This window comes from Sorex araneus, chromosome 5, assembly GCF_027595985.1.
Source record: "Sorex araneus isolate mSorAra2 chromosome 5, mSorAra2.pri, whole genome shotgun sequence".
NCBI classification, from domain to species: Eukaryota; Metazoa; Chordata; class Mammalia; order Eulipotyphla; family Soricidae; genus Sorex; species Sorex araneus.
This window is the reverse complement of record NC_073306.1, coordinates 203374428-203386753: the sequence shown is the minus strand read 5'-3', so window position 1 is coordinate 203386753 and position 12326 is coordinate 203374428.

The window sequence follows — 12326 nt, the reverse complement described above, 5'->3', positions numbered from 1 at the left end:
CTTCCAACACTTACCTTGTTTGGCGTAATGAAGGATATCTTCATCGATTGTAAAACAAACTGTTAGCTCTAATGCAGCTTGTGTTAACATTAAGTATCTTACTGATGAATTTAAGATATGTAACATTGAACCCTTCTTGACCTCAGGCGTTGGAGAGTTGGCAGTATGTTGACAAATCTTATCAGTCAGTACTAGTTTGAGGATAACTTCTTATTTCTTGTTATATGTGGTTCTTAGAATGTCTTATGGACTTTCTATTACAAAATTATTGTCTGTCATGTAGAATTTCTTTACTGAAAAATCCTCATCATATTGAATTGTCTATTCTTTTTTTATTCTATATTTCCAATTGTTCCCATATCTTGTCAATTCTTGTGGTAAAATTCGATCCCCTTAAAATATTAAACGTTGCATTAAATTTTTAATTTTTATGTAGCAATATTTAACATTAATATAAATTTAATATTGACACTATTTAAATTCACAATTATGTGTCCTCAGATCTATGTTAATGCAAACTTATGAGTTTTTCCAGTGTATTAAATTCATGAATCTTTTCTATTTTGCATAAAGCTAATCTATCATCTTCCTGGAATACAAATTGTTTCTTTCTTCTGATAAAAAACACATTGAATGATTCCTTACTATCCATCTAATTAGGGATAAAAGGTTTGGCTAACATAGTATGTAGACATTACAAGAAACTTCCATTTCTGGCACTGTGATATATCTATAAAATTCATGCTCTATGCCATTGTTGTTCATTTATTTATTCGTAGGAATCCATGGGTCTGTGACACTAGAGAAAATATATGTATGTAATTTTTTATTAGACAAATAAAGTATGAAACTGATTTTAAATTCTATTTGACTTGAGTTAAACTTCTAAATGAAATATATAGTTGTATGACCCTTATTTTTATGCATATGGAGACACCTACAAAGGCACTTTGGATCTACAGTGGACAAAAGATATGAATTTAGTTCTAGCTCTTTTCAATCTACACAGTTTCAGGTTTAATGTCTTTTTGCCTTCTACATTAAAATGTGGAGGAATTGCAGAAGTCCATGTATGTTGGGTGTGTCTAAGCTCATGAGCCTATATCTAGTTTTTGTTTTATTCAGATTTCAATTTGACTTAAAGAAGAGGAATGAAGGGCTTTGGAGAGATAGTAGCATACGTAAGGTCCTTGCCTTCCATGCATCTAGCCCAGGTTTGATCCCCAGACTGAGATGGTCTCCAGAGCACTTCCAGGAGGATTCCTTAGTGCAGAGTCAGGACCAAGCCCTGCACACTGCCAGGTAGGGCCCAGACACATAACAAAACAAAACAAAAACATAAACCCCCAACAGGATGAGTGAAGAGATGATGGGTTTGATTACTTGGCTTTTCCCTATTTCTTCCAGGTCTAGTCCTCGTAAATTTTCAATTCCTTCACCACCATTTAGTAGGACAAAAAAGATCAGTTGGAAATCTCTCCAATGATATTATATAAATTAACTCAATATTTTCTATTTTTTCTACCTTTTACGTCACGAGTACGTGACTATTCTTCACTGTGCTTGAGTATAAAGTTCTGCTTTGTTTCTAAGCCAAATTTTACTATAAGAAGACAGAATATCTTATGCATCTATCACCAAGAAAAGTGTAACTTCACATTGTTAGGCAACAGAGATAAACTTTACCGTATTTGATTCCATGGATTCCATGGGGAGAGTCCTCCAGCGTTTTCTAGCTGACCACCTCACCCATTAAACCTTACAAATCTTTTCTTGGACTGTGACAAACGCTGGGCTCAGCTGTGACTTTTTAATCACCTCTCCTGAGATTTCCATGCTGGCATTTACACACTTCTTTCTGGTCATTTCTCTCCCTGTCCTTCCTTCCTTCTTCCTGCCATCCTGCACATTTGTGATCTTGCCCAACATCTGCCCTTGGCCCAGGGGGCAATTTCCAGCTCTGGGTATTGTCTATTTCTTTTTTTAACAGTGTCTCCCTTATGACAATAAATACATATTTTTATTTCATTAGCAACACCTGGCTATGTTGAAAAAGAACCACCCACAAATATTTAATATTTTAACACAGGAAAAAGCTTCTCCTTTCTGATCTGTCTCGATTCTGCTTCCTGTCTCACACAGGGCTTGCTATAAGCACAGGTGAAGCTTAATATAATCTTGCCTGACTAATTGTGCTTTTCACACTTTGAACTTGTGATGAAGTTCTACTTACAGTTGCAATTGTTATCTCTCACCCTTTTCCTCAGGGACTTACCAGGCCTTGTTCCATATAAAGCATCCGGAACTTGACTTAGAGGAGGGGAAAGTATGATGACTGTCTTCTCTCACCTCACTACTCCTACATGCAGTCCCTCAGGACTGTCACAGAGAAACATGATTCAAGATTATCCAACTTCCTTCTGTGTGAATGCTCCTTCTCTTTATTATTCTCATAACTTTATTACTGCACTTTAAGTTGGTGAAGGAACACAATCTATGCAAACATACTGATGGCTTTTATTTTTGAGGAAGTGAAATAAAAATAATTTTATTTTTTTTTTGGGGGGAGAGTCCTCCAGCATTTTCTGTCTCATGAACTGGGGAGAAGGCAACTGGAATAGAGAAGGGATCATTAAGTCAATGATGGCTGAAGGGATTGTTCGGGATGTGTGCTGAAAGTAGATAAAGGACCAAATGTGATAGCCTCTCAGTATCTGTATTGCAAACCATAATGACCAAAAGTAGAGAGAGAGCATGGGGGAAATTGTCTGTGGGAGGTTTGGAAAGTGTGTGTAGGGGGTGATACTGGGATATTGGTGGTGGAAAATGTGCACTGGTGGAGGGATGGGTGTTTGATCATTGTGTGACTGAAACTCAAACATGAAACTTTGTAAATGTATCTCATGGTGATTCAATTAAAAACAAAATTGAACGTTATTGTCACCCTAAACTACAATGTTTAAAACAAAATTTTAAAAATTAAAAAATGTATCTAGCACTTTTGAATTGAAAAAATGTTATAATTCAAAAGACATACTAACACCTGGACAGAAGAAATTACTATTAGCATCACTATATCCATTTTCCTGTCACTGTCACTCTCACTGTCATCCCGTTGCTCATTGATTTGCTCGAGCAGACACCAGTAGCGTCTCCATTGTGAGACTTGTTGTTACTGTTTTGATATATCAAATATGCCACAAGTAGCTTGCCAGGCTCTCCTGCTCGGGCAGGATACTCTCAGCTTGCCAGACTCTCCGAGAGGGGTGGAGGAATTGAACCTGGGTTGGCCGTGTGCAAGGTAAATGTCCTAACTGCTGTGCTATTGCTCAAGCCCATCCATTTTCCTAAGTAAACTAAAGTTTTAAAAGTAAATTTCCACTCTAATAAAAAACAAAAGAAAAAAACATATGTAAGGGCATATATATATGGGACGAGCAAGGAGAGGCTGATAAAATCTCAGGGCTGAACTAGGCTGCCAAAACGAAGAAGAACTAAAATGACTGGCTGCACTTTTAACGCACATACACTGGCATCGGAAGCATCAATCGAGGACCTGATGGTGCAAGTGCAGAAGGTCAAGTACGACATCATTAGATTGACTGAGACGAGAAGGCATCGATCACATCACACCATTTTTGACACTGGAGAAGAACTGTTCCTTGGAACATGCGACAGCAGAGGCATCAGTGCAGTCCGTGTCCTTGTCAAGACAAACTTGGCCATGAGCATTGGTTCGTTTGAATTCCTAACAACCCTAATGTTTATGTTTGAATAGATGTGGCTCATTGCCAGCAGTTTCTATCTTTGTCATCTACACACCAACATCCAACTACAACAACGAAGAAATTGAGAAGTTCCACATAGGGCTGGAGAAGTTCTATAAAGAAGACCACACCTTCGACAAGTCATTGTCAGTGATTTCGATGTCAAGATAGGATTGAGAAGATCACCCAAAGAACTCCACATTGGGACCCATTGCCTAGAATGGAATGAACAGGGTGAGAGATTGTCTGAGTTCAATATGTCAACCGAGACCATCCATGGTAATTCCCAGTTCCATAAGGTTGAATCTACACGTTGGACATGGGAGTCTCCCGATGGACAGTTCCACAACAAAATTGACCACATCATATTCAATTGATGGTTTTTCCTGGCTGATGTCTCTGTTGTCCCAAAATTCCAAACAGGATCAGACCACCGTATACTTTGTGTAAAATTCTACTTCGTGGAGCAGGAGAAAGGGGCTACAAAGTTTAAGAAGAGAACTCCCAGAACCACCACCAACTGGGAGCTCTTTGGCACTATTTTGGCAATATGGGAAGATGCAGTCGTTGATAACATCAACAAGGAATACGATTGACTGGTTCAACACCTCCTTGACTGTGCAAGGAACACCGAGAGTGAGAAAGCCACAAAAGACACCTGTCATGGGAAACTCTCAAGCTCATTCACCACCATGGTTTGGCGCAAGCATCAGGCAATCACAAGATAATTTCTGACCTTGCAAAGCTGTGCAGAAAAGCAAAAAAGGAAGACCTCAAAGAGAGAAGAGCAGCAGTGTTGGCCGATGTGGCAGAAGCCGGGAAAAGTATTCAAAACACCCACCTGTCCTTTGCCAACTATAAGACCAAAATGACTGCCCTCCAACATCCTGATGGATCTATCACACCTTCCAGAAGGGCAATGGAAAAGGGCAATGGAAAAGGCATTCTGACTTCTACTTGGATCTCGTTGATAGCCATGTCCACCTGTCCACATACCAAATTCCACAGGATGGATATGTCATCCCCAGCATTCTCCCTTCCGAAGTCTGACATGCCATTTCATAGATAAAGAAGCATACAGCACCCGGGCCAGACAAGGTCAGACCCGAACACCTGAAGAATCTGCTGCCAGTACTTGTCAAATCACTGGCTCGACTCTTCACATGCTACCTGTCTGAATGCAAGTTTCTGTCCCAATAAAAAAACCAGCAGGACCTTTCTGTTTTACAAGAAGAGAGACATCCATGACATTGGCAACTATCACCTGATCTGCCTGTTGTCCATAGTCTACAAGTTGTTCACTCAAGTCATCCTGAATAGGATTGGCAGAACACTAGATGAAGAACAATCATGAGAGCAAGCCGGGTTCCGAAAAGGATTCAGTATGATCGACCATATCCACACAGTGACCAAACTCATTGAGGTTTCGAGAGAGTTCAAGATTCTGCTTGTCCAATGATCATCAATTTAAAGAATGCCTTTGATTCTGTTGAGAATGAAGTGATCACTGAAGCCCTAGCCAGGGTATTCAAACTCAATACATCAAGATCCTCCGTGAGCTGTATTACAGATTCATCACCAGGACCTCACCATTCTACAAAGAAGTGATCATCGACGTAAAGAGAGGGATTCGGCAGGGCGATACCATTTCACCAAAACTCTTCAGTGCCATCCTCGAGAACATCATGGGACGACTGGAATAGGAAGGAATGGGAGTGAAGATAGATGGTTGGCAACTCACCACTTCTGCTTTGTTGATGACATCGTTCTAATAACACCAAACATTAGCCAAGTGGCATGAATGCTGGCCGACTGACTGTGAGTGTGGAAAGGTCGAACTGCAGCTGAATCTCATGAAGACAATGTTCATGAGAAATGGACTAGTTCCTAACGTTCCATTTGCTCTCAAAGTAACAAACATTTCTGAATGCAGCAGCTATGTGTACCTAGGTTGAGAACTCAACATGACAAATGACTTGGCACCAGAGCTGCGTAGGAGGAAGAGAGCGGTGTGGAACGCCTTCAAGAGCATCAAAGAAGCTGTTAAGAGGACGAAGAAACTCCAGCTCCAGGCACATCTTTTCAATTCCACCACCCTTCTTGCACTAACATACACCTCAGTGACCTGGGCCCTATGAAAACAGAATGAGATTGCTATTTGGATCTCCCAATGAGGAATGAAAAGAGCTATGCTTGGAGTATCACATTTCAATCAAGTGAAAGAAGGAATCCGGAGTTCTGACCTCCATCAATGATTGAGAATCAGGGACACTGCCTCCTTTGCCAAGGCATTGAAAATCAGGTGAGCTGGACACATAATGCGATTTGGAGATGACAGCTGGACTAGAGCCATTACTGAGTGGGTTCCACGGGATGTCAAAAGAACACCTGGCTGCCCACCTACGAGATCATATGACTTCTTCATCAAGACCCTGAATGAACTCTTTTTGTTGGTCTGCATGTTCCGGGAGTAAACAGATGCCACTGGGCTACACGAGCACGCAACAAGGACGGATGGAGATGTTATTGGTGACTGCTTGAGCAAATCGATGAGCAATGGGACAAGTGATACAAGTGATAAGCACGTATTACTTTTATTTATTTTTTATTTTTTTATTTTTTTGCTTTTTGGGTCACACCTGGCAATGCACAGGGGTTACACCTGGCTCTGCGCTCAGGAATCACCTCTGGCAGTGCTCAGAGAACCATATGGGATAGTGGGAATTGAACCCGGGTCGGCTGCGTGCAAGGCAAATGCCCTACCCACTGTGCTATTGCTCTAGCCCCAGAATGTATGACTTTTAATTTTCCATCCTCTGATAGTACAGAATCAAATTCATTCATTTTTTTTGTTCTCCATCTTACAATTCTTGAATTTACTTTTTGTTTGTTTAGGGGTTCCATCCTATGGTGCTCAGAGCTTACTCCTGGCTCTTTGCGCAGATATCATTCCTGGCAGGGATTGGGGGAACCATATGGGATACTGGAGATTGAATGAGGCTGGGCATGTGCATGGCAATTGACCTACCTGCAGACTAAATAAATCTCTGGCTCCAAATTTTAAATTACTACCATGAGTGAGACTTATTATTGATTGCATGACTTATATATGTTAGATGGTGTGGTTTAAAGTTGTTCAACATGTTTTAATGCTAGTTCTTTTTCCACTCTTAGTACTATGTCTACTTCAGTGAAATACAATCAGTTATTGCATATTCTACTACCTGTCTTTTCCATAGTGGATCCATGAAAACTTGTTTTCTGCCCCCATAAGGCAGAATGACACTTACTTGTTTTTTGTAACAGGGAATGATTGGGAATGGAGCTAACCCACAATTTAAGGTGCTTGTTTTGCTCATGACCAAACAGAGTGCAATCCCAGCATCACATATGGTTTCATGAGCACATCCGGGCCCCTGAACTCAGATGAGGTGTAAGCCCTGAGCATTACCAGATGGATCCCTCAGACCAACCAATGAATCAAGCAAAAAGAATTAATGGGTTCTCATTTGTTAAAATCAGATTTTCATGCTAGCATTCTTTTTCATATTATTCTGCATATTTATGGTGTTTTTTTTCAGGAAAAAGAGAGGTCATATATAAATATTTCCTACTCTCAAGTTTAAAATATGCTGTATACAGGTAACTTGCTAATAAGAAAAATGAGTATTATTACTCCCTTAAGAGTAGGATAACACTACAAAATATTAGCAGAATATTAAGTATCTCATAAGAGGAAACTATACTCAGAGTTCTGGAAAAGGGGGGTTGTCCAATGAAGCGGGAGATCTTATTTGTTGTTTACCTGTAGGAATGCAAAACATATATTAATTATTGATTTTGGAGGCTGCCACCTTTTTGTATAGAAGATATGCAGAAATGTACACAAGGCTCAACTTTTAACGTGTTAGTAATATTTTATACAAGGGCTTAATGGCTCCAGGGTGAAATACAACAATCTGTACACACTTCCCTCTAAGGAAACATTTTTGGATCATTTTGAGAGAATTACTCATAACAAGAAATACAAAGTAAATGATTTAGATCCTGTTTTGGGGGCAGGATTTGTGGGACAAGGTGGAAATATTTGAAGCACAGTGGTGGGAAGGTGTATGGTCGTGGGATTGCTGTTGAAATATTAAATGTAATAAATGATTGTGAACAATTTTATAAAAATAAAATAAAACTTAAAAAAATAAAAAATAAAATAAAATATGCTGTATGAATTTCATTCTTCAATGTATTATTACCTTATTTAAAATAAGGTATTTAATTTATAAAAGAAAGATAAATGCTTAATAATTATTCAAAAGAAAGACTAGAAAACAAACATATTATTGTTGCAAACTACTTGTAATAATTTAGTTTTGGTATCATGGGGATTGCTGTTAATTTGAAATGTGTGAAGAAAAACAATAAAATATTGTCAGCCTGAAGGGATTTTTCATTGTAGAGCCATTAAAATGATAAAATTTGGCACTAAGAGATTGACAAGTATATGTTCTTAGAAATGTTCTTATTATATGCAATACAGTCAGTATGTAATATATCCTAAAAGAGTCCCCAGTATGCCATCAGGCTATACTAACACTTGACAGGAACGAATGGAGACATTACTGGCACCCACTCGAGCAAATCGATGAACAATGGGAAGACAGTGATACAGTGATATAGTGATGTAATATAAGCTAAAAGCAAAAGAGAAGGTATGTAAGTCTGCTAGGAATGGGTTAAATGTATAAATAAATCCATAGGTCTTGAACAAATTGTATACCTTTTAAATTTAGAAACTTTTTTTTTGACAAAGCAGAAATATATTTGCATTGGCATTAAGCAATTGACTATTAACTTGATTAATTTATTTAATAGATAACATTATTAACTTAGCACTTAACATGCTTAAGGATAGTGCTAAGAACTATTCTATAAGCATTGCATTTTTGTGACTTTTTATCACTTCTTTTATGTTTAAAATTTTATTTGATTAATACACTATTATTTATAAAGATGTTTGTAGTTGGGTTTTAGACATACAATGTCCCAGCATTGATCCCACCACCCGTGTCCATCTCCTTTCACCAAGTCCCCAGGTTCCCTCTTCTACCCTACCACCTCCAGCCTCTTGATAGGGACCATTTAGAGTTTAGTTGTTAAAATTTGGGTTTCATGATTTCAGTGCAGTTGAATCTGTGGTTCAGATATTTAGCTCTGTGGTTCCTTGATACCACCAATGTACCCCATCCCTGGACTCAATCCCTGGACTCTCTCTGTTGCTTCTCATCTGTTTCTTCTCCACCCTCTTCTGCCACTCAAGTCCTTCCCATCTCCTCTCTATAATTTGGGGCCAAGTGTGATCTAGTGATTCCCTTCAAATCACTTCTTGTTCCCTTCAAATCACTGCACTCCCACATCCAGTTATTTTAAATGCCACCTATAAGTGATATCATCCTGTGTTTATCCTTCTTCTGTAATGCTGGGGAAGCACTACATTTTCTAAAAATCCTTTTATTTTTTAATTGGGACTGGATAGTACAGGGGCACTTGCCAGTGGCCAACACTGGTTCGATCCCCCGCATACCACAGGATCTTCTCAGCTTGCCAAGAATGATCCCTGAATGTAGAGCCAGGAATAAGCACAGCTGGATGTGACTCCAAAACAAAACTACATATAAACAATAAAACAAAATGAAACAAACACGCTTCAAAATAAATTAAAGAATGAAACAGGTGCTATTATTTTCCATTTTGCAGAACTAAACCCATGTAGGTCCAAATTATATTTCCTAGTCCATATAGCAGGTAAGAGAAACATAGAGACAACTTAATGAATATCACATAATTTAGTTTCATAGACATAAACTCTTTTTGTGTAGTAATGCTCTGTCTCCTGCCTGTTCAATTGTGATATTTTTTAAGTGAAATATTGTTGAGTGGTTGCTATTTAGCAACCAACAAAATCAAAGCAATAGTAATGGGGGAGATTGGGAGAGAAATTCATATTCCCTTTGTTTGTTTATAAAAATAAGAGAAGCACTTCAAGAAAGAATACTGACTAGTACCAAACTCCATAGCAGTTTCCTAATTCACTGAACAATTAAAATGACCCTGTTTTTCTATCTGAAGGAGAACAGAGCAGCAATACTAATGAGCACAAAGCGAAAATTTCAGTATGTTATGCAAGATCAGTTTCATACACAAAAGAAGAAATAGCAGAGACAGAAATTGTGTCTGGCCTGTTATCGTTCTTGCAAGCTCTCATTGATGTCAGTAATCTTGAAAGGAATCTCTAAAAATTTTTTTAAAAGCATAATTTATTCCAGCTTACTTGGAAGGCATTTTCAGCACCAACAGCGCTATCATAAGGGTAGTATTATGAAGAAGTCTACATTAACTTATATTCCGGTGTATCAATGTATCACTGTCATCCTGTAGCTCATCAATTTGCTCGAGCGGGTGCCAGTAACATCTCCATTTGTCCCTGTCATGTTCAGGGTCAAGGGAATGAGGCTCATTATTGTTACTCTTTTTGGCGTATTGAATACATCATGGGTAGCTCGCCAGGCTCTGTCCTGCAAGACTCTGCATTGCTCTCTTCTGGGAGCATTGTCTTATAGTCTCTGGATCTTTGCCATTGATGAGATTACATGGCGCTGGGGGAAGTTTGTTGGTGTGGCTGCCAAGCTACTGGAAAACTGGGGATCTGGGTAGGGTGGAGGAGGCCCAGACCTGATCTGAGCAGGCTTGGAGATCTCAGCCACAAATGCTGCATACCTGGGTTTCTCTGTTGGTTCCTTCATGGGTGAGGCTCGTCCAAGCGTGTGGAGAGTGATCTTGAGCACTCACCTCCCCCCTACCGAAGGGGGCCCTGGTGAAGACATCCTGGCTCAGGGGCAGGAGATTCTGTGTCACTCTCTTCCAGGAGCTTTGTTTTATAGTCTCTGGAACTTGGTTGTTGATGTTCTGGTGATTTTAAATAATTTATTAGTGAAAACATCTCGACCCATTTCAGGGAGACAGATAAGAGAAGTGATATATTCACATCATTCTTCTCTATCTAGTTGTTTTATATTCCAGTAACAATTGGTGTCTGGAATTTACATTAATGACCTTTAAGATAATCACTGAATGGAGGCAAGTGCTAAACTTGTGGGGAAAAGGTAGATGTTATCAATTACATTTTTGTCAGACCATTCTATGTATGTGAGAAATATAATATTGTGTATATTTAATTATTGCATTCACAATCTTTTAAAAGATGTCATAGAAATATTCGTCACCATCAAAGAGTAAATATAGTCAAAATAAGAATATGGCACAGTTTCTAGAAACAATGTAGCAGAATATATTAGAGTCTAGCTTGGTGTTTAACTATTTGCATTCAAATTTGAACTCTGCTACTTGCGATGTGTGACACTTGTAAATTCACTTAATCTCATTGCACCTAGGTTTCTGAAACTGTGAAATGAGAACAATTACTCTAATCTTCTGCATAAGGCATCTGAGAGAGTAAGGTACTTTAAGGTTAAGATTAAGGTAAGATTAAGAAAATGTAGAGGTCCATTTCTTAGAACATTGTATTAAGTGACAAATACTTTGTAAAACTGCGCTCTAATACAGAAGTAATTTTTAAATGGCCAGTTGATGGAGGCAAATAAGAGTGTCTCACTTTGACTAGGCATTTAAGATGTTTATTCACAAGCTAAAAGCAAAAGTCATCTAGTCATTATTGTTGCAATGTGAATGCTGAAAATGGTCAAGAGAAGACTGGAATCAGGAAAGAACAAGAATTTATCAGGGCAGGGCAGTTGTTTTAATATGGCAGGCAGGGAACTTGCTTTGCACACATTTGTCATGAGATTCCAGAATCCCAAAAGGTGCATACAGAACCAGGAGTAACACCTGAACACCTCCAAGTGTAGCTCAAATAGCAAGAAAAATAAAGAATTGATCAGTGCAAAACGAAATTTGGTCAGCAGAGTGAATACTGTGTAATCTGGTGCCCTTGCAGATATAGATCCAGTGTGGAAACAGACAGAATGACATTATCTCAAGTTAGTTCTATGTTCTCTCATTTCATGCTTTTTTTTTATCAGAATCCCATTTGAACATTTATTTTCTCATGTGCTAACCAATGTGAATATTGTTATGTTCTTGCATCTATATTTCTTTGTACATTTCTTTCACCACAATATTTGTTGTTATAATTTTCCCTATGATTTCATTTTGGGTCATGACAGGGTTTTATTTTACTTAGCAAATGTTCTAGAAGGTCTTTTATGTGAATGTGTAAAAAAACAATTTAGAAATTCTCTCTCACACACACATACACTCGCACGCGTACACACACACACACACACACACACACACACACACAGACACACCACTAATCTGGAAGATCTAGTCTGAGGTAGAGGAGCCCCAGTGATTCTGAAGCAAGTAGTTTTTGGACTACAAATATGTTCTGGACCATCAGAGAAATTAGTTTTACAAATAGACCAGCTTCTGGAACCAAAGTTCTGCCCATAAAATCTGTATGATTTGTGGCAAGATACTCAGCAT